The sequence below is a fragment of the Lygodium microphyllum genome, chromosome 1 (assembly GCF_053477565.2).
Source record: "Lygodium microphyllum isolate KBCC chromosome 1, Lygodium_microphyllum_v1.1.10, whole genome shotgun sequence".
Taxonomy (NCBI): Eukaryota; Viridiplantae; Streptophyta; class Polypodiopsida; order Schizaeales; family Lygodiaceae; genus Lygodium; species Lygodium microphyllum.
In genome coordinates, this window is record NC_141135.1 from 44,354,320 (window position 1) to 44,381,819 (window position 27,500).

At 41.1% G+C, this 27,500-nt stretch overlaps 1 non-coding gene across 1 annotated transcript; it reads right to left on the reverse strand.

Moving 5' to 3' along the window:
* Positions 1 to 9,009: 9,009 nt before the first annotated feature.
* TRNAG-UCC (transfer RNA glycine (anticodon UCC)) lies at positions 9,010 to 9,081 on the reverse strand. The gene has a single exon. It is a non-coding gene; the product is annotated as a tRNA-Gly (tRNA).
* Positions 9,082 to 27,500: the final 18,419 nt, after the last annotated feature.

A 27,500-nucleotide genomic window follows, 5' to 3' on the forward strand; every position in this document is an offset into this window, starting at 1 on the left:
TCAAGTTGTCTTGTGCCATATAAAATGTAAGTTTTATGTTGGTGTTCTCTATTGATTGCAATTCATTGTGTGTTTCATATGTCAAGATTAATGTCTTCCTAAATGTCTTGCGTTTGTATTACGTCATTTGTAGTCCACTCTTCTCTCACCCACTACTCCTCAGAGGGAGTCCCTTACACATTGCCTAATGGCACAAAGCACAGACATAGGGGCTCCTCCAACGGCCAAGTGCCGCCACCCCTCTGCGACTCTCCTACAACTTGGGGATTGGTCCCTCGATGCGTCGCTTAACATATAAACATTTCGCACAAAATCCACTCAAGGTACCATTTAATCGTATACAGGAATGTACCATTGTCCTTACTTCTCTTTCCCCTAGACCCCACGACTAACCTATGGCTTAGGGTGTCCTGTCTCTCACTCAACGTAGGTTAAGATCCTAATGAAAACAATTGCGGTGCATCCAGGATTTCTGATACCTTTAAATATTTCCATGATTTATGCATATTGTGGATGCCAAGTGCTCAAATAATTATGAAATCAATATTGTGCACATGTGCAAAACATCATTTCAATGATTTTCAACTACCGTTCTTATGCGGCATTGCACGAACCTAGCACCGAGGAAACCCTCGTGCTACTAGGCTCTTATTTTATAATAATTCACCGACCTATATGGCATGCACACAAAATCCAGCAATCTTTTCATCATTTGACTCCACATTTATACACATTTTAACCACTCTACCCTCCCATCGATCAAATGTTACATTGTTGTATGGATTTATATAGCATTTTACCATCATTTTATGTGTAAAAAGCGGGAAAAACACACTAGAACAAGAAGGTGGGGATGAACTGAGGCAAATCCTCATGCTTCAGTCCCCACAAACATTCACAAACATTGTTCTTAATTTTTATTAATTTTCCGCACCCAAAATGCATTTTTCTCCTATTTTTAGTTATTTTTCTCTATTTTCCTTGTATTTTCCCTTATTTTTTGCATTATTTTATTACCAAAAATTCAAAATAGGTTATGGGCTGTGGCCCTTAGTTCCTTATTGCAACAAAAATGAAAATTTAGTTGGTGTTTCTATTCATTTTTCCATTTTTATGCCCAAAAATATCATTTTCCCTTGATTTTCTATATTTTACGTGTTTTAGTGTATTATTTTGAGCCACAAGATGCATATTTTTCTGATTTTTTGATTATGATCAGTAAGTACTCATGGAAAACAGCAACACAAACAATTTTTGGCCCACATGAACAACATTTTATCAATCAAAAGCCATGAAATCTCAAATTTCCATTGAAAAAATTAAATTACCGCTTATTTGCATGTTTCGAGTTTCATGTCCATGGCTGCAAATCTGAAAATCAACAGCACTTCATGTCCAGCACAATCACAAATCACCATTTCCAGCCCGTGGAGCAATTCGATCCATGCCGGACAAGCCTCCATCATTCTTTCTTCTTCCTTCTTCTTCCCACATGAATTCCCCCTTAGAAGAGAGAGAGGGAGGAGAGAGAAAGACTGAAATCAGAGATCTTCAAAGAGACCATCATTTGACGGGCGAGAGGCGGCAATAGAGTCAGCATCCAGGAGGGAAGCAAGGCCAATGATCAGCGATGGGGGTTGTTTGCAGGCTCCATCCTCCATCTCCAAGAATTGGGCGCAAAAATAGGCGCCATTTTTCCCACGCTCTCTTCTCCTTTCTCTCTTCTAAGGGGGAATTCATGTGGGAAGAAGAAGGAAGAAAAAAGAATGATGGAGGCTTGTCCGGCATGGACCGGATTGCTCCACGGGTTGGAAATGGTGATTTGTGATTGTGCTGGACATGAAGTGCTGCTGATTTTCAGATTTGCAGCCATGGACATGAAACTCGAAACATGCAAATAAGCGGTAATTCAATTTTTTCAAAGGAAATTTGAGATTTCATGGCTTTTGATTGATAAAATGTTGTTCATGCGGGCTAAAAACTGTTTAAGTTGTTGCTTTCCATGAGTACTTGCTGATCATAATCAAAAAATCAGAAAAATATGCATCTTGTGGCTCAAAATAATACACTAAAACATGTAAAATATGGAAAATCAAGGGAAAATGATATTTTTGGGCATAAAAATGGAAAAATGAATAGGAACACCAACTAAATTTTCATTTTTGTTGCAAGAAGGAACTAAGGGCCACAGCCCATAACCTATTTTGAATTTTTGGTAATAAAATAATGCAAAAAAATGGAAAATACAAGGAAAATAGAGAAAAATCACTAAAAATATGAGAAAAATGCATTTTGGGTGCGGAAAATTAATGAAAATTAAGAAAAATGTTTGTGAATGTTTGTGGGGACTGAAGCATGAGGATTTGCCTCAGTTCATCCCCACCTTCTTGTTCTAGTGTGTTTTTCCCATTTTTACACATAAAATGATGGTAAAATGCCCTATAAATCCATACAACAATGCAACATTTGATCGATGGGAGGGTAGAGTGGTTAAAATGTGTCTAAATGTGGAGTCAAATGATGAAAATATTGCTGGATTTTGTGTGCATGCCATATAGGTCGGTGAATTATTATAAAATAAGAGCCTAGTAGCACGAGGGTTTCCTCGCTGCTAGGTTCGTGCAACGCCGCATAAGAATGGTAGTTGAAAATCATTGAAAGGATGTTTTGCACATGTGCACAATATTGATTTCATAATTATTTGAGCACTTGGCATCCACAATATGCATAAATCATGGAAATATTTAAAGGTATCAGAAATCCTGGATGCACCGCAATTGTTTTCATTAGGATCTTGACCTACGTTGAGTGAGAGACAGGACGCCCTAAGCCATAGGTTAGTCATGGGGTCTAGGGGAAAGAGAAGTAAGGACAATGGTACATTCCTGTATACGATTAAATGGTACCTTGAGTGGATTTTGTGCGAAATGTTTATATGTTAAGCGATGCATCGAGGGACCAATCTCCAAGGTGTAGGAGAGTCGCAGAGGGGTGGCGGCACTAAGCCGTTGGAGGACCCCCTATGTCTATGCTTTGTGCCATTAGGCAATGTGTAAGGGACTCCCTCTGAGGAGTAGTGGGTAAGTGGAGGTCTCCGAATCTTGGTCTCATAAGGGACCTGTTAGTTTTATTGGTCGGTAGCCGCCTTGAAGCGGTGGATATCAAGTTAGTCTGATAAAAACTTTGGTCATTAGTATGACGGTCAATCCAAGAAATTCCCAACACCCAAATGATACTTTGTCTATCTTGAACAGTCTAGTGGGATCTTTAACACGTTGGGTGATTGACTATTTTACCCTTTGCCCTGGAAGTGATACCATGCTTGAGTTTGGGTCCCTATGGGAAAATACCCATGGAGCTACCTCTAAGATGGGGAAGTGAAAGTAGTGCTAAGATGACACAGGCATCTATGATAATTCATGATGATAATGTCATAGAAAAGACTGTGAAAATGATGGTTAATATGCACATAGGAGGACAGGATGATTATGATCTAAAGATACATCCGATGCTAGTGCCCGATGCAGTTGGGTGCCGTAGTGTGATTGCCAAGATCCATAAAGCATTGGATGATGTCCATGTGTGTGGAAAACCATTGTTAGTAAGGAAGATTTCATTAGGACCTATCCTAAGTTCTAGCAAAGTGGTGGTAGATGAGAATAGGCTTAGTAGAACACCACTAGCAGATAATGGGATAGATTCCCTATTGCATAGTGTCGGACTCCCTAAACCACTTTGTGAGTTGGCGGAAAGGGAAGTTCATGGAATTAGTGACTCTTCCACACCAGTAAAGGTGGAAATGGAAGAGGTTAAAAACCCTAATACACTGATATTAGGTCAAGAGGAATACGAAGATTTTAATGACCCAGTCTTGATCCCAAAAGGGAGGACTAAATGTCCTCCTCTTTATAGGGATCTCCTAGTGTTTTATGGGTTGCCAAATGAGGATCCGATGATTCATTTAAGAGAATACGACCTAACTTGTATTGCAAGTGGGTTTGACGATATACATCGGATGCTTGTATTCCCAAGTACCCTAAAGGGGGAGGCAAGGAAATGGTACTGGAACCTCCCAAGAGGGTCGATCAAATCATTTGAGGAGTCTTGTGATAGATTTCTAGATGAGTATGAAAAGAAGCCCCCTATGATTCAAGTCTTAGGGCAGCTTATGCAGTTTAGACAGGAGTCTTATCCTTCTGTTAAAGAGTATGCTAGAGCCTTTGATAGTATTCTTAGGCTTTGGCCAAGAAGAGCCAGTGCACTACCAGAGGATGTGCTATGTGAGCTCTTTCTGAATGGCTTAGAGATTCATACGCAAATTCAAGTGGGACTACGGAATCCTAAGTCGTTAAGGGAAGCAAAAATGCATGCCATCGATTATGAGGGTCATATTCAGAGATGTTGGGAAAACTTTTGGAGTTTTCCCCGCTCATACACGTGCATCCTAGCTTCCAACCATTTCTGCAAGAAGACAGCTCACTTATTGATACCAAGGTAGCCTATGAGGGGAACCTTGGTGGCCAAAATTTCAAAGCAAAAAATGGTCATCTTATGAGTAGTAATGACATGCCTCTCAGTGAATAGGTTCCAAGCCATGTAAGTCCCAGTAGGGCTTGCAACACTTCCACGAGAGATAGTTGTGATGAAAATATGGATCGCACCAATGGGCCTATGAGTGTTGATAAGAATTCTGTGTGTCGTTCTAATTTTGTTGCTAGTAAGACTTTTGAGAGACCTTTATCATCTCTAAGTGAATCATGCTTCCGGGTGGATGTTGTTCCTTCCAGTGAAAGCATGGTTCTTATGGAAGAAAATTTGCAATATGGACGTAAACAAGTAAAGACATCTTTTGTAAAGAGGATGCAAAATGCTAAAAGTCCACCTGTGCTTCACAAAGGTCATAAGGATGTGAGGCCATTTAGCCATAGGGATAAGTTTGCATTGAGTTCATTAGACCAGTGCAGCAAATTGAGGGAGTGCAATAATATTAAGGGAAATGTGAGATGGGTTTGGAGACCCAAAATCTCCAAAAGTGTGGTAGGAATGTCGGATGCAAGGCCAAGGATCCCATCTGGATATATTATGTTGAACCCCCAAGAGGATAAGATTGGATATACATCTGACCATATACACTGCCTTGGGATACACCCATGTGATGTGCCTATGCTTGAAGCTCTACCTAGTTTGGGTCGCAGCACTGATTTATGTGAAAACCCAAATAGAGGAGGTTCGAATGAGTACAAAGCTATGATTATTTCTCCCAAAGGAGCCACTCAGTTGCTTGAATGACCAGTTTATTCAGATTACAGTAAATGTGGGACATGCGAGCCCACTAAGGTTGTTCATTCAACTCATAGTGCCCACAAGAAGGGATCGGTCTTATTGATGAGTTATTTATGGAAAGGCTTGGACTTGTAGCTCTACAAGAAGAAAACCATAAGATTAAAAAGAAAAAAAGAAAAAAAATACAAGATCAAGCTTTTAGCTAACTTGCATGAGTAGCATGGGGTTAGTCGACTTATAATATGCTATATTTGGCACCCTGGGTAGTCTGAGAGGGTGTGATGTATATGCCAAGGATATCAGTATTACGTGGACTAAAATGACCTATCTAGTTTTAAGCTAGGAAGGCTAGCTGCTTTGGAGATTACGTCCAGATCTCGTTAGGCCAAGAGGGCCAGTCGTCTGTTTAGTGCGGGTGTGGTTAATGGTTTCTTCTTTTAGTTCTGTGCTAGACAGGTTCGAAGAAGAGCTTGAAAGGAGCCTTTTGTTGTGTGAAAGCTTATTGTGGCCCTATCCAGGTGATATCTCTTCTTTACGAGTACCTTTCTTTCCTGTTATATGTGTATTTGTACTTGTCGAGGGGATATATTTGTGTTGGGGACCGACAACCAAGGCATGAAGTCCCAGGGTTAGGCTAAGTATGTTTGAGGGAGGTCGGAGTAGTCCTTGCCTCCTGTAAAGACATTGTCAGGCATCGAAAGACCTGTTTTAGAAGGAAGTCCTAGTGGCCCTGTTCTGTTAGCCTGCTAGGCAGCCATTTTAGTAGTTCTTGTTAGTAGTGAGGCAGTTAGAGAAGCCTGCCAGAAGATAAAAATGATGATGCCAAGAAACCCTGGACATCCTAAAAGATGAATATAAATACGAAGGTGTGTAAAAAGGGGTTCTAACCCCTATCAAAGAAAAGAAAAGAAAAGGAATGGAAATATATAAGCAGTTGATCATTGCCTTGCGAGGGCCTGGTAGGTTCTTGGGGACGAGTCAGACCCGGGGCCGATACCTTGTCTTCCTAGGGGTGGCTTCTTGCTGGAAAAAAAAAAAGACAAAACAAGGAAGGTTGGAGCGAAAATAAAAGTGAGCATTAGAAAAGGATTAAGTGTCGCCTTGCGAGGGCTCGGTAGGTTCTTGCGTGTCGAGACAGGTCCTGAGACCGATGCCCTGTTCTCCTTAGGTCACTACGCTCAGCTCCCTCCTTTTTACATGCCCAAGTATGTTCATACAATACAAACCCTAAAAGAAAAATTGTGTTGAAAGAGAATACTCCTTGATCAGGCTATAGGAGTCCTCGCCTTGTAGGAGCTCCTAGTTGTGTTGTCTTTAGTTGGTAAGTAGTTCAGATTACCATCTCGGGCAACCGCTTTGATAGGTTTTTTAGTTTGGCTGTGTTGGAGCAGTTGGTTAGTGACTCACTTCGGATCTTCTATTAGATGATTCTAGGCCTACTCCTTGTGGATGTCATGCCTTGGTTCTGTCCGGGGGTAGGGGGAGCATTGTGCTGAGTTTTATTATATCTTTGTTTTGTATCAGCTTGATGCTTCTTTGGTTGTTTATGTGCAGATATGTTTGTGGATTCGACGAGCTGGGTCACCCTATCCCGTGGTCGCCAATGAGAGCGAAATTTTGGTGCCGAAAAGTGATTAAAAATAGCTAAAAATTATGAATATCAAGGAAAAAATATTCAACGTCAAAGGCGGCGGCTCGATCTAGGACGATTTTAAGCGCCAAAGTGCTTTAAAGGCGCCCGAGTGACACTTGTTGATTTTTCATAATTTTTCAGACAGTCGTGTGGGTTGACAAGAGTTATCGGCCAATACGAGATGCTAAGCCGGACGCCCAGGATTTTTCAGAGCTCAATTCCGAGTCCGGACAGGGAAATGGCCAAGGAAACGGTCAAGATATGAAAAGGTGGACATTTGAGAGGCCAAATTGGGCCTTTGGGAGTTAGACCCCCCCACTAAAAATTTTATGCAACATTGATCAAAAAACGTGGAGAGAGAATGAAGAGGGATGAAAAAACGTGATCAATAGAGGGCGCCGTTTTTTCGCCATGGATGGAGATAGGGCATCATGGATATTACAAACACCCTGCCTAATGGATTATGGGGCTTCATTCCCTCCTGTCTGTGGATCTTATCGCCGTCCTTCGCTCCTCAATTGATGGCCTGAATGCTGAGATAGAAATCTAGTCTTTCTCTCTCCTCACTCTCTCTCTTCTAAAGGCAAGTTCATGTGGGAAGAGGAAGGAAGAAGAAAGAATGGTGGAGGCTTGTCCGGCATGGCTCGGATTGCTCCACGGGCTGGAAATGGTGGTTTGTGATTGTGTTGGACATGAAGTGTTGCTGATTTTCAGATTTGCAGCCATGGACATGAAACCCGAAACACGCAAATAAGTGGTAATTCAATTTTTTCAAAGGAAATTTGAGATTTCATGACTTTTGATTGATAAAATGTTATTCATGTGGGCTAAAAATTGTTTATGTTGCTGTTTTCCATGAGTACTTGCTGATCATAATCAAAAAATCAGAAAAATATGCATCTTGTGACTCAAAATAATACACTAAAACACGTAAAATATGGAAAATCAAGGGAAATGATGTTTTTGGGTATAAAAATGGGAAAATGAATAGGAAAACCAACTAATTTTTTATTTTTGTTGCAAGAAGAAACTAAGGGCCATAGCCCATAACCTATTTTGAATTTTAAGTAATAAAATAATACAAAAACAAGGAAAATAGAGGAAAATCACTAAAAATAAGGAAAAAATGCATTTTGGGTGTGGAAAATTAATGATAATTAAGAACAATGTTTGTGAATGTTTGTGGGGACTGAAGCATGAGGATTTGCCTCAGTTCATCCCCACCTTCTTGTTCTAGTGTGTTTTTCCCGCTTTTTACACATAAAATGATGGTAAAATGCCCTATAAATCCATACAGCAATGCAACATTTGATCGATGGGAGGGTAGAGTGGTTAAAATGTGTCTAAATGCGAAGTAAAATGATGAAAAGATTGTTGTTTTTGTTTGCATGCCATATAGGTCGGTGAATAATTATAAAATAAGAGCCTAGTAGCACGAGGGTTTCCTTGGTGCTAGGTTTGTGCAATGCCGCATAAGAACGGTAGTTGAAAACCATTGAAAGGATGTTTTCCACATGTGCACAATATTGATTTTATAACTGTTTGAGCACTTAGCATCCACAATATGCATAAATCATGGAAATATTTAAAGGTATTAGAAATCCTGGATGCACAGCAATTACTTTCATTAGGACCTTGACACAGGTTGAGTGAGAGACAGGACACCCTAAGCCATAGGCTAGTCGTGGGGTCTAGGGGAAAGAGAAATAAGGAAAATGGTTCATTTCTGTATACGATTAAATGGTACCTTGAGTGGATTTTGTGCGACATATTTATATGTTGAGCGACGCATCGAGGGGCCAATCCCCAAGGTGTAGGAGAGTCGCAGAGGGGTGGCGGCATTCAGCCGTTGGAGGACCCCCTATGTTTGTGCTTTGTGCCATTAGGCAATGTGTAAGGGACTCCCTCTGAGGAGTAGTGGGTGAGAGAAGAGTGGACTACAAACGACATAATACAAACGCAAGACATTTAGGAAGGCAATGTATGTGTCACTAGCGCTCCTGGCCGCGAGGCCGTGGGGTTGTTGAGCGCGTGAGATAAAGGTCCGACTAGTGCACGAGCCAGTGCCGACTCATTTTAGGTTCCATCAGTGGTGCGTCTGCCGGGAGTCGAACCCGGGTCTATCGCTTGGAAGGCAATTATCCTAACCGTTGGACTACAAACGCCGTAATACAAACGCAAGACATTTAGGAAGGCAATGTATGTGTCATCAGCGCTCCTAGCCGCGAGGCCGTGGGGTTGTTGAGCGCGTGAGATAGAGGTCCGGCTAGTGCACGAGCCAGTGCCGGCCGATTTTAGGTTCCATCAACTTAATTTTTCAAAAAAATTTACTCATTAGGGTCTACATTGCATTTATTTGTTTTTGCAAGATTAGAATGTCAAAGAGAAAGCTATCCCTTAAGGAAATGGAGCAAGAGGAGTTGGAGGACAATTGTGATGGTAGACTCTTTGATCTTCTTCAAAAGACAAGAAATTCATCTAAGTTTATGTACATTAGAAATATGCTCAATGTTCCGTTTGATTTACAAAGGCTGCAAACATTGGCGATCCCATTAGACATGATTTGGGGAATTTTTGCACTGGCCAGGAGGAATTTCAAGTATGGTCTCTAGCACCATTGGAGTGAAGTAGGATGTTCTCTCTCCCTTACACTATTTGGTCTCTACATCAATGAGATAAAATATCACATCACACAAGGAGGCATTGATGGGTGGAGATAGCATGTATATTGGTCTTTATTATGATTTATGCTAATGATATTGTTATGATCTTTGAATCACTTGAGGATCCATAGCAACATCTCCACATCCTTCATGACTTTTGTACACAATAATGTAGATTGATGGTTAATTGTGGGAAAATGAAGGTCCCAATCTTTCACACATCAGCCCTTGTGAGAAGGAGATTAGACTTCACACTAGGAGTTGGACATGTGGAGGTTGTGGACTTGTATGCCTACTTAGGGATCACTTTCACTACATCTACAAGGAAATTCACCATGGCACGGGCAACTAGAGACCAACTCACATGAGGGTATATAGCATTAGCCATGATGGATGTTGCACCCTCAAAAGACCAAGACCGAAAATTTGAAAAATCGAATATGAAAGATAGTCCCAAGGCAAGAGAAAGATGAAGGACAAAGACACACTCAAAAAAATCTAAAGACGCAAAGTGCAAGAAAAAGTCTCAAATGTAAAAGGAACCACAGAATAATAAGTGCACCCTAATATTTTAGCAAGAAAAGCGCTAGGCGCATTGCATTTCATTTTGTAAAATAGCATTGAGCTCTCTTCCATGCAAGTTGTAAAGAATGAGAGGCGTGAATTGAGACTTGTGCTAATAAGAAGGAGAAGGAAAGAGAGTAGAGGAATGGACAAAGGTCGACCAAAAAGGGGATGGCCGCCCAAGGATAGGATAGGGTATGTATAAAAGTCAAGAAATGAATGGGGAAACTCATTCTTGTGTGTGGCCAAACTTGTTCTCTTCTTGCTTCCTTCTTATGCATGAGAGAGGAAGTGTAAGAGAGGGAGAGAGTGTGTGTGAGAGAATGAGGGACTATGGAAAAGCTCTTCTTCTGCTCTCTTCATCTTCATCATCTTCTCTTCTCCCTTATTACACACATAGCTATGGAGGTCAAAGCTCAGATCTTGGAGATGGAGCTTGATTGGGGCCGCATCTTGAATTGTGGAGCTATTGGCAGATTTGTGGGAGGAGGCACTCAATCAAATTCAAAGGTAAGCTCATAACATTTGTGTGTGGAAGAGTGCGCACGTCTATATGAGAGATAGCCATAGCTCTCATCTTGAAATGCTTGAAGCAATAAGCTATTTGTGGGTCTTGGTGGTTTGCTCACAAGAGCTATGACATTTTGATTCCATTTCCAGGACAAATGGATTCAAGCTTGAGTGCTTGTACACTCCAAGTCAAATGACAAAGTAGGAGTTTATATTTGAAACGGCACTTGGTTTAAGTAGGAAGTGAGGGAGTCAGAGGCCATTCAATCTCTCTTGTGGATTAGTTTAGTTTTAAAAATCTTTATGTGCATTGTTTAGAGTAGGAGAAGTGTGTTTTGATCAGATTTGAGACATTAAGGTTTGGGAAATAAGGAAAAAGAAGAAAAAGATAACTCTCTATATAACCAAGAAATAGGGGAAGAGGGGAAGAAATGAAAAAGATTTTTTCTATCTAGGAAAAAAAGTAGAGTGTAAGGGGAGAAAGAGAGAACACTAAAGGTGAAAAGGGAGAAGAGAGAGCTCAATTTGCAGGTTGTGATATTGAGAGAGAGATAGGGAGTAATAGGTCCAGGGGCAGCAATACCAACCTCCTTGGCATTGACACATTCAGGCATTCCAGGTATGCCCCGAGTCTCCATTGATGATTGTTGTGCTGATTCAAAACCTTGGGTGCATTAGAGGTTGTCCATGATGTTGTTAAAGTGAATATTTGTGCCATTGGACATGTTCATGTGCACTGCTCGGATGGCAACCCATAGGTCTCAGATGGCCAAATCTTTCATGGGCGCAAACATCTAAGCCACTTAAGTCCACTCGGATGGCCAACTCGAATAAGAGTCCACTTGGACTCGGACCAAAGTCAAGCCTCAAATGGCCAACTCGGATGCTCAAATGGGCACCCCTCATCTGAGAGTTCGAGTTTGACCACTTGAATAGCCACTTACCTATAGGAGTCCACTCGAACTACTAAATATGGGACTTGGATGGCTAAGTCTAAAACTCAAACAAGTTGTCCAGAACCCTACTTTTGACTATTTTTTACCACTCTAAGACCTACTAGGGCGGCCTACTATCAAAGTTGTCCAACAAAACCAGATTGGAATCTGAACAACACGTGAGACCATAGAGTTGTTTTCACTCAAAAACCTTCACCTGGTAGTCTAAGAGTGACTGGAATAACTAACCACAAGGCTGCTACCTTGGATAGAGACATGAGTTTACCAACTTGGCTGAACACCCACCATCAAACCACCTATCAAAACCCATGAGAAACCCAAAACTAACTGGTAGGAATAATCACAATCCATGAAAAAAAAACTACAAGGCATGAAACTGATTGGATGTATTTGACTTCATCAAAGGTTACACTTTACATTTTGTAGACACTTAAGCGCATGTGAAAGCTAGAAAGCCTGATTTCTCACAACTCACATCAAGTCGCACCGCTCTAGCGTATAAGTGTTTGGATTAACAAGGAAACACACTAAGGGGGATTAAGCTAAAAATGAACCCACGAGTAGGAGTGCAACCTCGGGAATTAGACGGAGCAACCCAAGACACCAAGAACAAACATCTAGGATAGACAAAACCATCAGACTATTGAGGGAAGAAGGGACTCGCCAAGATTAGAGACGTATCTTTAGCCAATCTAGTTGACCTTATAGAAGTGCTAGTGGATCAAGAGACAACCACAATTGTAGGCACCGACTTGAATGAGAATGAACTCGTCGACCTTGGCCTTGACCTTAAAGTGATAGGGTACCCGAATGACATTCGGTGACTTGTCACACAGTATGACTAGCAAACAAGGATAGTGCATTCTAGAAGACCAATAGCCGATATTATAGTTGACCTTGAGGAGGAGAGGAGACTGGGAAGGATAGCATTGCAGCACATTGCAAGTTACAACGAGGAGCAAAGGGGGCTCAGATGTTGTGCCAAGAGAGAGAGCTCAATGAGTCCACAATATCCTAACCATCTTAGGTAGGAATAGAATAGGAGGCAATGTTGATAGGGAGAGAGCCTTAGAAGCTGACCTTACAGTGAGCGAGCTACTCATAAAAATATTGCTAGACAATACCAATGCCAAGCAAAGTGGGGTAGCCTTGGTGGCATCATTGCTAGCTGGGTTGAGAATCACCCCAAATACAAGGAGCTAAACAAAAATACCCATAGTTGCAAATCCATAAATTGTAAGGGCTTCCATAAAAGCCAAACTCAAGAGTAAAGTACCTCGAATCTTACCTTCTGCCTCTGGTTGTCTCGCAATACCTTCTACTGCTTGGCCATGGTAGAATCTTTTTTCCACAGAACATGACTCCTATAGCTTCATCAAGCGATTTGAGCAAGTGTGCGAGGCTAACAACCTCATGGACCCCGCTCAACGACCATAAGAGTTCGGTCTTTGCTTGGGAGACAAGGGACAAGCTTGGTTTACTAGTTTTGATGATGCCGATGCAATAATTTCACCCATCTAAAGGATCTTTTCATCAAGAGATTCTTGGAGGCAAGATACTCCAATAACCTCATTGTTAAGCTAATGTGAACATCAAGCAAAGAACAAAGAGGACATACGAGACTATGTCACACATATGAGGAGTCTCTACAAGAGGATATTTGCACAACTGAATGACCCAATGAGAGAGCGGTCTCTATCGTATTCATTAACAAGCCCTAATGAGCAACTTGAACCTACAAAGGAAAGTTCTTGCAAGAGCTCTACAAGGCCCTAATGAACAGCTTGAACCTATAAAGGAATGTGCTTGCAAGAGTCTTTAAGGAGGCCATATGGGTGGAAGATTTGCTTAATAGGGAGAAAAGATCTAGGGCTACGCAACAAGGGAGCAACATCTTTAGAAACACCAAGAGAACTACCACATTTAGTGAATGAGGAGCTCCCATTGAACAAGGTAAAGGAAAGAGTATCAACCAGACCCAATCAATAGCTAAGGAGTTGACTAGGATACAAGAGTCAATATGAACGTCGATACGATCTCATGTGCACTGTGGAGGAAACCACCTACCATCTAAATGTCCTGACCACATATTGTGGCCTTGTGCCAATTGTGGAAGATTCGGGCATCACCATGCACTACCAATTGCCAAGATGGTTGCCTTACTAGCAACCTTACACTTAGCCATACTATCTAGGAATTAGGCAACCATACTTTGGAAGGGCAGCTGGTTTGACTCTATTTGCACCTAATGATTCAAAGCCAGTTGCTCCAAGGATAGACATCAACCCAACGGGATTTCCTAGACTGCCATGACCTATCATGACCCATCTACCAAGCGATGCTACAATGCACTTTGTGGAGGAACCACTCGAGGAAGACTCATACATGAACCCTTATGTCTCTTATGAGATGAATAGGGTAATCCCATATTAATGGACTATAGGCCTGTGTCAGTCATGGCCTTAGGCAAGGGGAGAGGTAGAGGCCTAAGAGAAGCTCAAAACTATGAGCCCATAGCATGTTGCCATCTAAGGCATATCTCATCTCGCTATCATAAAAAGGAGCAAGAAAATAGAGAGAAGGCTAACTTAAGGTGTCCTAAATGTAGAGTTGCACACCTATTTTCTAATTTCCCTAGGAGAAAACCCTCCACTAGTTCAGCAAGCATGCCATTTGTGCCACTCTCCAATCAAGATTCTTACCATCTAAGGAAATGCTTTGTTTGGCAATGTTTATTTATTTGCTTTGCTCGAGCTCTTTTGTGTTGAGCCACTTGATAATGATGCCACACCTATCCCCATAAATGTCATGACATAGGCTCAAACAAAGCAAGTCAGTATCTCATTACCTAGACCTAGCAACCTAGATGCATATTCTATAGGAAAGAAGAGCCGGTGAAGGATGAAAAAAGAGGACTTAAGCAAAAATAACAATCAAGATAGAGAATGAGACCACATTAACAAAGGGAAAACAAGTCACTGATGCTGAAGCAAAAATATATACTCCTAAGATGAGAGAGAAGGGAAGCATTAATGTTGGAGAGCCAGTAGCTAAAGGCTATGGATAAGGTCAAGAAACAAATAAAAGAAGCACAAGCTCGCCTGCGAGATGTTGAACCTATCATTGAGGATGAGATCCACAAACTCTCAACCATGAGTCCACCAATCTCTCCCACGTACTTGAGAGCAGGAGAGGCAACACCACCACATGAACAACAACATAGGCAAAGCATGGATGCTGCAAATAAGCAGGTCGGCCAAGAGCATTGGCAGGAAGCACATGTAGTCGAGGAAGGAAAGATGGTAGGCAATTTGCTAACTACACTAATATCAACTCCAGTGGCATTGTCACTTGGAGAATTGCTTAGGCAAAACTTCACACTATGGCAAGGATTGAAGCTATGGGTAGAACAAATTGATAAAAATGAGCCACAAGGCTTGCTGACCATGACATCCTGATGCATATACCAAGCCTAATGCTGAATCCAATGTCTAAGTCCCCACAAGTGAATGCCTTTTGGGAAGGAACTAAGATGCACGCAGTCTTACCTATCTCATTGCTCTAGGAGATACTACACAAAAGGGGATACTAAACATAGGAGCATGGGGTTAGTATACTTAGCCATGCTATCCTGCAAGCTTGGGGAAACCCACCGGTGGAAACCGCATGTTTCAATATCACTCTAGTGAATGGGATTAAGGTTAGACCTTTTGGAGTCCTAAATAATTAGCCTGTAAGGATAGCAGGAATCTAATTCGCTATAAACTTCATAGTCATGAAGGGAGTGGATTACGATTTCCTACTAGGTAGATGTTGGATGAGGAATGCTAGAGTGATAGAGGACTGGGGCAATGGTCTAATATTCTTAGGCAATAGATCAGAAGCAGTTTGAGTAGAGATGGATACTTGGAAAACATCACCAATGGACCTAGATGCCATCTCTACCATGCTAAAGGGTGACTCAAGGGCTAGAAGCGATCATGGACCTATAACAAGGTACATTCCTTACCTTGAGGATGAGCTTGACTAGATGCATGTATTGGTAACCATTGATCTCCCATTCTTGAAGGATGAGGATGAATATAGGCAAGCTATAGACTCAGTGCAAACCTACCAATGCCATCACTTCTAACTTACCCACAGTGCCCTCGTGCATGATGACCACGAGTTCCATCAACCAATCAATGCCAATCACCTATCGTGTCTCAACTAATAAATGGGAACTCCATAAGATATTTGAGTACCCATTAGGTGAGTTGGCTAGCAACCCAGATGCTGCCAATTTAAAGCCCCTCAAGGAACTTATGGAAATCAAAGAGCGGCAATGGACTAAGATGCATGACTTTAACTTGTCATATAACTAGACTCTCATGATAAGTGAGAATAAACTTGAAAACATAAACCTTGAAAACGATGCACAGTCCAAGTATGAGGATTCCGAGTATGAGTACAAAAGGCTACGGCTCCATCAATGAGGAAAGTGAAGAGGAAGTAGAGACCATAGAACATGACATGGATGGAAGAGTGATTGAGAAAATCAAAGTAGACACTAAAATTCAAGAGGTCAACATGTTTAGAGTGAACAAAGGAGTTGCCAAGGTAGATTGTGATTGAGCTTAGCTAAAATGCTAAGAGATGTAGATTATGAGCAAGTGGGATTAGTTCAGGCTTGCACCACACCATTGTTTGGAGTAGAGTCAACCTTAGAGTTGCAACCACTAGGGGAGATAGCCTCTTCCAAAGAGGCTAAGGAGGAGAGAAAGAAACAATCAAAGTCTTCAAAAGCTAAATGATAGAAGAAACCCCAGGACCAAGGGAAGAGGACAAGCCTTGACTCATGTACATAGCAGACAACCTAACTAAGGAGGAAGAGAACGACATCATAGATCTCTTAAGGGAGTTCACTAATGTGTTTACATGGTCATCAGATGAGTTGAAGGGAATGGATCCTAGTATTGTGACTCATAATATTCCCATGACCCGCGATGCAGTACCAGACAAGCAATGACCATACACAATGAATCCTAAGCATGCACATGCAATGAATGAAGAGATTGATAAGCTATTGAAGACATGATTCATTTAGGAGATAGAGCACACAGATTGGGGGGTATCACCCGTAGTCATAGACATGAAAAAAATGGGAAGATTTGAGTGTGTGTAAATTATAAGAAGGTCAACACAGCTACAAAGAGAGATAACTACCCATTACCATACATTGAGCACATGCTAGAGAGAGTGGCAAGAAAGGAAGCTTATAGTTTTTTGGATGGCTTCTCAGGCTATAACCAAGTGCAAGTCCATTCGAATGATCGGTACAAGATGGCATTTGCCACCAAATGAGGGTTGTTTGCCTACATAGTCATGCCATTTGGGCTGATCGACACCCATGCTACCTTCCAACACCTCAGGTGTGCCATCTTCAAGGACATGCTCAGAAAATGGTTGGAAGCCTTCGTCAATGACTTGTGCATCCACACCAGCCATGAAGAATACTTGGAAAAGTTGCGCACAGTATTTGAAAGGTGTCGGCAATACAGTCTAGTTTTGGGTATAGAGTATGGTTGTATTTTAGAGAACATTGTGTCAAGGAATGGGATAGCCATAGACTCCTCGAAAATCAAGGTAATTATAGACCTTCCCCCTCTAACCAACTTCAAGGAAGCTCAATGCTTCTTAGGCCATGCAAGGTACTACCGGTCAATTTGTGTTGAACTATGCATTGATTGCTAGACCTTTGTACAAGCTATTGATAGTATTTGAGTGAACCGAAGAATGTTAACAAGCCTATGAAAGGCTTAAACAAACTCTAACTTCAGCTCCTATCTTAAGAGCCCTAGATTAGTTCATTACTTTCCATGTGTACATTGATGCATCAAAGTTTGCCGTGGGGGCAATGTTGTGCAAACCTAGTGAGCATAACCTCGACTATCTAGTGAGCTTTGCTGGTAGACAAAATCACTCATATGGAAGTGAACTATTCCACAAGAGAGATGGAAGGGTTAGCCATGGTGTTTGTCATAAAGAAGTTTAGACACTATCTTCTAGAGATACCTTTTACCTTCTTTGTGGATCATCAATCATTGCTTTATCTTGTGAACAAACCCTACACAATAGGATGCATTACTCAATGGTCACTTCTACTTTTGGAAATTGACTTCTCTGTGGTCATATGCAAAGGCAAAATCACTTCATGGCAAATCACATGTCTCGCATAACCATAAGTGAAGCAGTTGGACAAGGCATCATTGATGATCTACCAGATGCACATCTTTTTAGAATGTCAAGCAAATGAGATTTGTTTAGAGTAGACCTCACGCAATATTGGGTAGATGACATAGTCCGTATCCTAGAGAATGGATTGCCTAAACAACCCATAGAAAAAGCTAGGTTAAGGAGACTAATCTTGAAGATCCAACCCTATCAGTTGATTGCAGGTCAATTGTATCGATTATAGACAGGATGGACTCCTAAGAAGATGTGTTTGCGAACATGAAATGAATGATGTGCTCAAGGAAGCACATGGCGGGATTACTAAAGGATATTTTAGTGGAGAGACCATAGCATGCAAGAAGCTCCAATCTCAATGGTGGTAGCCAATGCTATTCCATGATGCAGCTAAGTTTGTGAAGCAATGTGATGAGTGCCAACAGACCAAAGTCCCTATTCGTAAGGACAAAATGGAGTTGACCCCCCCGATGATCACACACCAATCACTTGAGAAATGGGGAATTGACTTCATTAGTTCAATCATCCATGCAGCACAGTACTCTAAAGCCAAGTACATCATTGTTGCCACCACAGACTATCTCACCAAGTGGGCGGAAGCTCCAGCAACTCACAAAAATGATGTTAGGACCATGGCAAAGTTCCTTTAGAAGCAAGTAATCTCTCGGTTTGATTGCCCCATAGAGTTGGTTAATGACCAAGGTGCATATTTCATTGGTGAAGTGATTGCTCACTTGTTGTCCACCTTACTCCCATAATAGAGTCACACCAGCATCTAGAAACAACATCCAAAGCTACGAACCAAATGCTCAAATGGGTTCCAAAACATAGACCACAACTTTGAACTCATAGTTTTCATGTCTCATACTCTAGGCCTAAACGATGGAGTTGGCGCTCCTATAGTTCACTAGTGACTAGGCAGTGTTGAGTCCCAAAAGCCCTATTGCGAGAGAGATTAATGGAAAGTGGTAAGATTAAAAAATTTTGTTTCCCTTCTCATCCTTGTTTCTTGCAACACCCAGGGCTACTACGAAGGTAACACCTTGATGTGGCTGCCTAAACTCTTAAGTATCATGTATGATCCTCAATCTCATGCTCCAAAAACCAAGGCCTAGAAACGTCAACCAAAATAGGGGAGGAGAAAGACCAAAAGGAAGGGTGCTCAATCCATGAGTGCTTCAATGGTTTATTGACCCAAAGCTCAACCAAGAGTCCATGGGCAACCCCTCTTGGAATGAGCTCATCTTTGATGACTCTAAGGTGACCACCACTGCTTGCCAAACCCGATGATAAAGCATCAATAGAACTCCAAACTTCTCAAGTCTAGCTTACCACACATAATGAGAATCCCAAAGCAAAAATACCACATATCAACTTATCCGGTCACACTAAACCCAAGCCACCAACCAGTGTAATAGAGTAAAAATGTCTTAATCCTTAGCCAATATTTAGCCTACTAGGGTTAAGTATAAAAGGCTAAGTTGTAACTAGCCAAGGATCTTTTTTCTTATACTCATTTTCATTGTAAGATGGCTATCCATAAAAATGTTGCTTCCATGAATCTTTGTTCCATGAGTTTTGCCTAAAATTAGGTGGCCCAAAACCATGAGATGAGGGTTGACCGTTTGAAGCATGCTCTTTATTTGAAAGATCATGGGCATTTTCTCTCATTACTTCTTCCACCTTCATGAACTTGATTGTTAACTACATTTCCTTTTTGAACATTAGAGGGTTGATGGTAAAAAGACTCGTAGAAGGGGTCGCATCCATAATAATCATCATCCGATTGATTGTTATCTTGTTCCCATTCATGTCTAAGACTATCCTTTGGGCTGCTAAATTGAGGCTTGGTGGTATAAATACCATGGACTTATGAAGGGTGATGGTTACCACTCACTCTTGATGGTTCTCCTCTTTCAAAAGTAGGTCTTCAATAGTTTGAGGTTCCCTTTGTGGCTTGCTACCAAATTCTTTTATGGCTTAAATGAGTCCTTAGAATAAATATTTGTTGCTTTGCTGTGGATCAGAGATACCCTTGTTTACTTGTGCCATCCCTTGCAACAAATCTTGATTCATATGTATTAAGCCTTCATTCAAAGTCTTCGAATCCTTAGAAAGGCCTTTATTCACATATCCAGAATTTTTTGACAGTAATAGGTAATCATTCATTGCATGTACTTTATGTGTGTCATCCCTTTCTTGGTGTGTGATGTAAGCAATTCCAATGCTTAGGTCCTCATCGATTTGCTCAAAATTATTGGCTTCATTTGAATAATTTTGATCCTCTTGGAAGTTCCTAACACCCTCATTCAATGCTTCAATAATAGGGTCTTTCTTCTTATTCCTGGCCATTAGAAAATAGTGTTGTAGTAGTAGACAATTTGTCAACAAATCCCTTGTTTCTCTCAAAATATAGCACCAATCCCAATGATTAATAGTTATATGGGAAGCTTTTTTTATGGGGATATACCAGATTTCTAAAGATATCAACTTGGGTTGGAGACTTAAGTGAAACAATGATAAACAATGTCCCCTTGTATGCTATTTAGGTGTTGTCTGTGTACCTACTGACAGTAAATCAGCAATAACTTGAGCTCTTGATATCGGATTAACAAAATTTAGAATTCAAATCGAAGCTTAGGATCCCCTCTTCAAATGGAGCTATCAAGTTCTCAATATTGATCAGGACATAATTTTCTGTGATAGGATCGTTAGTCCTAAACAAAAGTTTCATGTACCCTATCCACAACCTGTAAGTGCCATGTTTGACCTTGTGGGAGCACCCTGAGTGAAAATAACCCTTGTAAACCTCTATAGCAATTTGAGGAGTGTTACGGGGCACCTCTAGGCTGGCTTAAGGATAACTTGTAGATTGTTAGGTACATGCTGTAAAGACCTGTAAAATTGTGACCACCTATAGGTATCCAGAGAATAGGAGATGCCCTGCACCTCTTCCAAATTTTTTCCAATGGAACCTCAACCACCTGTAGTACTTTGAATAGGGATGATCACTACTGTGCTACTGTCAAACTCTGACAATGGAGAATGTACTTACACCTAAACTTGAAAACCACATGGGTTTTGAGACTTGAGGGGTGTGCAAAGTTCCTCAAGCTGGGTTGTGCACCCCTTCATGGTCATAATTAGAAACGGAGGGTCGCCTCATTATTGTCTTTCGGACTCTATGGCATTTGCTTTTTTCCTCATAGAAATCAACATGGCAAGTACATTCTAATGGCTAATCAAACAAGAATGTTATGCATTGGCTGAAAAACCTTTGAAATTTTTAATGAAATGCAAGTGGGTATTAGAAAATGATTGAATTTAAAGGGCTATGGATAGGGCATTACCCTTTTTGTAGTGACTCACTACTTTTACAATTTTCCACTTACCATTTTCATCATTATTTTCAGTCCTATAGTATCAATGTTCAATCATCCAACAAAATTCCAAGTTGATAGGCAGTGAGTAGCATTTATGCAATCAAATTGGCTTCAGTGTATGAATGGCCATGAAAGAAATTTCATAAGCAATCACAATCATTCCTAGATTGAATTCTGCATGCCCTTCAATGGGAATTTAAGAGGATCTATTACACTCAATCTCTCTTTATCAACGATATAACCGGTTCAACAATTGGATGAAAAGAAAGATTTACTAAATGTAATAGAATTACCTCTTAATGTTGATGAAGAGTAGTAGTTGAACCCCAATCAATCAATATTCAATATGATCCATCATCAATGGATCAACATTAAAGATCATAAGGCTGGCTTCAAGAAGACTTTATCCCATGATGATTGCTTCCATGTAATTTCAGCTCTCGATCATTAAGTTTGATCCAATGCATCAAGAGAATCCAATGCTTGAATAGGAGTCTACAATGATAGAATCAAGGATTCCAAGAATTTTCAAATATTTCCATGTTCAAGAGGCTAAAAATGCCTTCAATCTTAAAGAAATGCTTCAATCTAAGCCCATTCTTGATAGAATAGCTTCAATCAAACATTCCCAGGGTTGTAGAAAATAAAAGCCCCATGAATTGAAGCCTCAAGAAAGCAAAATTTGATGAAGATCGATGGTTACCCTATTTTGCCCCAATTTGAGATAGGGAAAATGCTTCAATCTTGCTTCAAAGCTTCAATATATGCCCAATGTTGGTTATAGATGCTTGCCTTTCACTTCTTGAAGCCAAAAGGCACCAAGATTGACTCAAAACTTCAAGAAATTTTTGAAATCTTCATGTTGTTCATTTTTAACCATAGCTATGGTTATGAAAGAGCTTCAAGGTTGAAGGAGAGTGAAAGATCAAGTAGTAGAAGGCAAGTACTTCATGTTAGGGCTACCATTGGTCAATCAAATGAAGGAGAAGCTTCATTGATGGAGAAGAATGTTAATTTCTAGGAAGAGAAGGGGTTGAAAATCAACACAAACTATCCAGGCCCTCCTCTTGCACCACGTGGTCAAAACTTTAATGAAGATTGAGCAATAGGGTAGTCAACAAATTGCCGAAGGCATCATGAATCCTCCCTTGTAGGTTGCATGAAGAGATATGACCATGGCAAGGATATATGAGAATAGAACTCCATGGAAGCTTTCACAAAGAAGCTTGAAAAGATGAAAGAGAAGCCTCCTTCAAAAAGTGACCACAATTTAACTATTCTAAATCTTGCTTAGACTCTAGTTAAGTCCAAGAACCTTCATAAATGGCCCCAAATTGACCACAAACCACCAAAACAACCTTGAATCCGTCATTATTTATTTAGGCCCTCTTTAAGATCTTTAAATTTAGTCACGACTTACTGTAGAGAACCTTAACTAGTTACGGTTTTAAATGTGTCAAGTCTAGTGACTAATTCTTGTCCTCCAGTTACCCTGTGCCTAATCTTGTAACCAGATTCACCATGAAATTGACATTCCCATTGGATCTAATATGTACACCCATTGGATCTAATATGTACTCTGATACCAATATAAAGGAGCTAATTCCCACAAGGAACAACTAAATTGAAAATACAAAGAAATAAACTAAAATGCCAAGAAACCATAGCCAAGGTGGCTAGGCTAAAATGATATTACCATTAATGGACTGAGAATCAAGTGATGGAGGCTGCAGCATGGTATGCACCCCAAGCTATGGTGGCCAAGAGTATATACCCTCTTAGATGGTTAGAGGTTGAGACCTCAAACATGAAATATTATAAAATGGCAAAAAGATCCTTGCCTAGTTACACCATAGCCTTTTATACTTAACCCTAGTAGGCTAAATATTGGCTCAGGTATTAAGGCATTTTTAATCTATTATACAAATTGGAAATACAAAGAAATAGACTAAAATGCTAAGAAACCATAGCCAAGGTGGCTAGGCTAAAATGATATTACTATTAATGATTGAGAATCAAGTAATGAAAGGTTGCAACATGGTATACACCCCAAGCTATGGTGGCCAAGAGTATGCACCCTCTTAGATGGTGGGAGCTTGAGACCTCAAACATGAAATATTGTAAAATGGCAAAAAGATCATTGGCTAGTTACAACTTAGCCTTTTATATTTAACCCTTGTAGGGTAAATATTGGCTAAGATATTAAGGCATTTTTACTCTATTACATATGAATGAATAATTGAAATAGGAATTTTAAAGGAAAAGGGAAGAATGAATGCTTCTTTCTCTCCTGGTAAAATATGCTCCTCGAAGTTATTGTGTAAAAGTATATGGATCGATCAATGTGGGAGTTCTCATTTTGTGCTTTATATCCTTCATCATTAGACACTAATCTTTCTAGTCACTTTATCTTTTGTGCAATAAATATTTTTTAAGGAGAACTAATTGTGGGTTGTTATGTGGCGACATGAACCCAAATGGTAGGGCAACAGAATAAAGCCAACAGGCTCCCCTTCTCAGAGGAGGAACATGGATGGCTTAGCCATGGAGATATGCGCATTCAACCAACTAAAATATTGCAACATCCACAATCTGGAGGGATTGGCGACATTTGAAGAGGTCATTAAATAAGTAATAGAACAATGAAACTTGGCCAAGTATTTGGAGAAGGTGGGGCAAGACATCAAGCACTGTAAATGCATTGAGTTCCTGAGGATCTTTGATGCCCAGAGGAATGGTGGCACAGTAACAATTAAGTAAGGAGATACCACCAAAAGGGTAGAAGTTGCTCTTAGTCCATAAAATGTGGAGAAGGCCCTGGGACTAGTGGACAAGCCGAAGAAGAGGCCGAAGAGGGACGTTTACAAGATGCTAGGGATGGACAAAAAGAAAGTCTACACAAATGATAGAATCAGCTTGGCTGACATTCTCAAACCCACCATCCGTCGACTGCAAGTAAAAATGGTCCATACTCTCTTCTCAAGATAAAGATACAATGCCTTCATGAACCTAATAAGAGTGTCATTGCTAGAGAGCCTTGTAGAAAATGCACTGAATGAGGTAAATTGAAATGCCTATGTCCGAAAAACAATCGAGGTGTTGGCAAACATGCTAGCAATAGCATCAAGGGTAGTAGAGAGAGAGTCTCCGGCTACAACAACGAATCAAAAATGAAAAAAACCAGCTTCCAAGGTTTCAAACGTAGGGTTTGGAGAGGTACTAATAGCTATAATCTAGGAAGCCCTCAGGGAGGCGGAAATAGAATAAGTAGTAGAGGAAACCCCGAAACCATCACCGATCCCAAAGGAGCATCGCTCCCCCACTCCAACAAACCCATCTATTTCATTCTCAACAGAAGAATAGAGGGATAACAAATTCAATAGGGATTAGTAGGACAAAACAAAACGAGGTGCTAAAGAGAAGGAGGTTAACCGGCCCACTCAACAGTAGTAGCAGGGAACCTCGATTGAAAGGATAGTCAATGGAAGTGATGAGTAGCGAGGCTCAAAGCTATTAAGCCAAGGTGGGAGTAGGAATATCATACTGAAAATTCCCATTAAGAGGAGGAGGAGCAACTAAGGCAACAGGAAGAGGAACAAATAGCACTAGCTATCAGGAGATTGGTGGAGCAATCCTCCCAATCTCAAGAATTAGAAATGATGAGCCCCACTCAAGAAGATGTGCCAGGCATGAGTGCTATGATAGAAGAGGATGGGCAAAGGCCAGTGGCGCAAGGCAAGGGAAAGGTCCCTCTACATACAATCCCGCTTGTCATGGTCACCCTGATAGTCACACCACTACAATGAACTGCCGAAGAGACAGTCAATGAAAGCAACATCATGGCTTGGGTGCAATATTTAGTGAGCAAAGTGCAAGAAACTATGCATGCACCTAGCAAAGGAGCCTCCCTTGTAGGAACGAAAAGGCCAGCAATAACAACCAATGCTAAATTGTGCCAAGGGCTGAAGGTACCACATTTGGAAATGTCAACTACTTCACCCATCTCCCAGTTCCACCATCACTTGCACAGTGCATTGCACGGTAAGGTAGACACAACCCCCTAGGAAGTGTACTCTTTTTCTTCTCATGAACATTGTACGGCAGTGCAACAAGCCAACACTTGCAAAGGCCTCCTTCAACCAATCATATATCTTTGCCATCTACAACCTCCCAAACTCACTTCACAGAGTATTCCCACCAATGTGATCCACCTCTCCAAAGGCCCCAAGAACCATTCCACACTAAACCTCTACAATTTCAGCCCATACCATTAGGTGCCATGGAACTAGCACCCAACTAAGAGAGGGGACAATGGTACACCCTTGAAAGACCAAGTCAAAAAATTCAAAAAATAAAAAATAGAAGATAGTTCCAAGGCAAGAGGAAGACAAAAGACATAGACACAGTAAAAAAATATGAAGACATGAAGTACAAGAAAAAGCGTGAAATGTAAAAGGAAGCACATAATAATAAGCGCACCCTAATATGTTCGCAAGAAAAGTGGTGGGCACATTGCAATTCACTTTGTAAAAGAGCATCGAGTTCTCTCCTGTGCAAGTTGTAAAGAATGAGAGACGTGGGTTGAGGCCTATGCTAATAAGAAGGAGAAGGAAAGAGAGTAGAGGAATGGACAAAGGCTGAGAACCAAAAAGGGGATGGCCACCTAAGGAGAGGATAGGACATGTATAAAAGTCATAAAATGAATGAAGAAGCTCGTTCTTATGTGTGACCAAACTTGTTCTCCTCTTGCTTCTTGATCTTGCTTCCTTCTTGTGCATGAGAGAGGGAGTGTGAGAGAGGGAGAGAGTGAGGGACCATGGAGAAGCTCTTATCCTCCCCTCTTCATCTTCATACTTTTCTCTTCTCCCTTCTTGCATACATGGCTATGGAGGTTGAAGCTCAGAGCTTGGAGACGGAGCTTGTTTGAGGGCACATCTTGAATCGTGGAGCTATCAGTGGATTTGTGGGAGGAGCCACTTGATAAAATTCAAAGGTAAGCTTGCAACATTTGTGTGTGGAAGAGTGCTCACGGCTATGTGAGAGGTAGCCATAGCTCTTGGCTTGAAACACTTGAAGCAATAAGCGGTTTGTGGGTCTTGGTGGTTTGCTCGTATGAGCTATGACAATGGAGAGATAGTGCCACCAGGCACATTTCTAGGAGCCTTGCACACAAAGATAGCTAATTGACACATTGGTCACACCAGCCACAATGTATGGTGCACCTATTTGGATCATGGCTTGTTGGCTACATATCTATGGACACAAATCTAGAGACCACAGATCATCATGCTCTCATGGATGACCCGCAACAAACCATTAGTACCACATGAGATTATTAGAGTTGAGTTTGTTGCACCCCCGTGATGATGGAGGCCCTTTTTTAGACTATCAGATTCATACACAGAGTATGTGACATGCACCTAGATAGACTGCCTAGGAGCATTCAAGGTCTCGGGAAGTTAGCTTAGGCAGCATGACAGGAGACTTCATGGTATGTATAGGTCAAGTAGTGGCTTATAGGATATGGGATCAACATGGACCATCTCCCCCCTTTCAATATGACTTTGACTCCCCCCTTCATGCACTTTTCCCACACAAAGAGGAACTTAGTCATGTGACATGACCTTTACTAGTTGTATATATAACATACATGGATTTCACCTAGGTTTCCCCTTTCCTTGAAGATGTGATACTACATAGACCAATTCACAAGGACTAGAGTGGAAGGTTTCTTTCAATGGCCTAGATACCTAGATGTATACATGCCATATGAGAGGTGAGTAGCCATTAGCAAGGTCAAGGTATCCTCTCATTAGCTCGAGATTTAGACTACGAGGGCAAGCCACATCCCCACAGGTGAGTGGATTTGCAGATTATGCTAGGAGGAGATGGGCATCGCTAGATGTAAAGCCTATAGCACAACCAGAGATAGATAACCCATACTATTTAGGGGAGAAACCTCCCTTAAACTAGTCATGGAGTACCCACATCAATGCCACTTGGGTTAGTTCCAAGTTGAGATTTAAAATCTCTGCACATTACTACTACAAGTTGGCACCACATAGAGAGGGGGGGTGTTTGTCGTAGCCTTCTGATTTCTTTTAGATAGTGACCACAAACACACACCACTTACACTGAAAGGGATGGGGAACATGATTTTCACATGAAGGGTAGAGGGGGTGTTGTAGTTGGTGCAGGTGAGGAAGCCATATGTTTGCAAACTAGTGGAGGAGAGGTACAATGGGGGGAATGAAGAAGAGGAAGTAGCAACGAAGTGGAG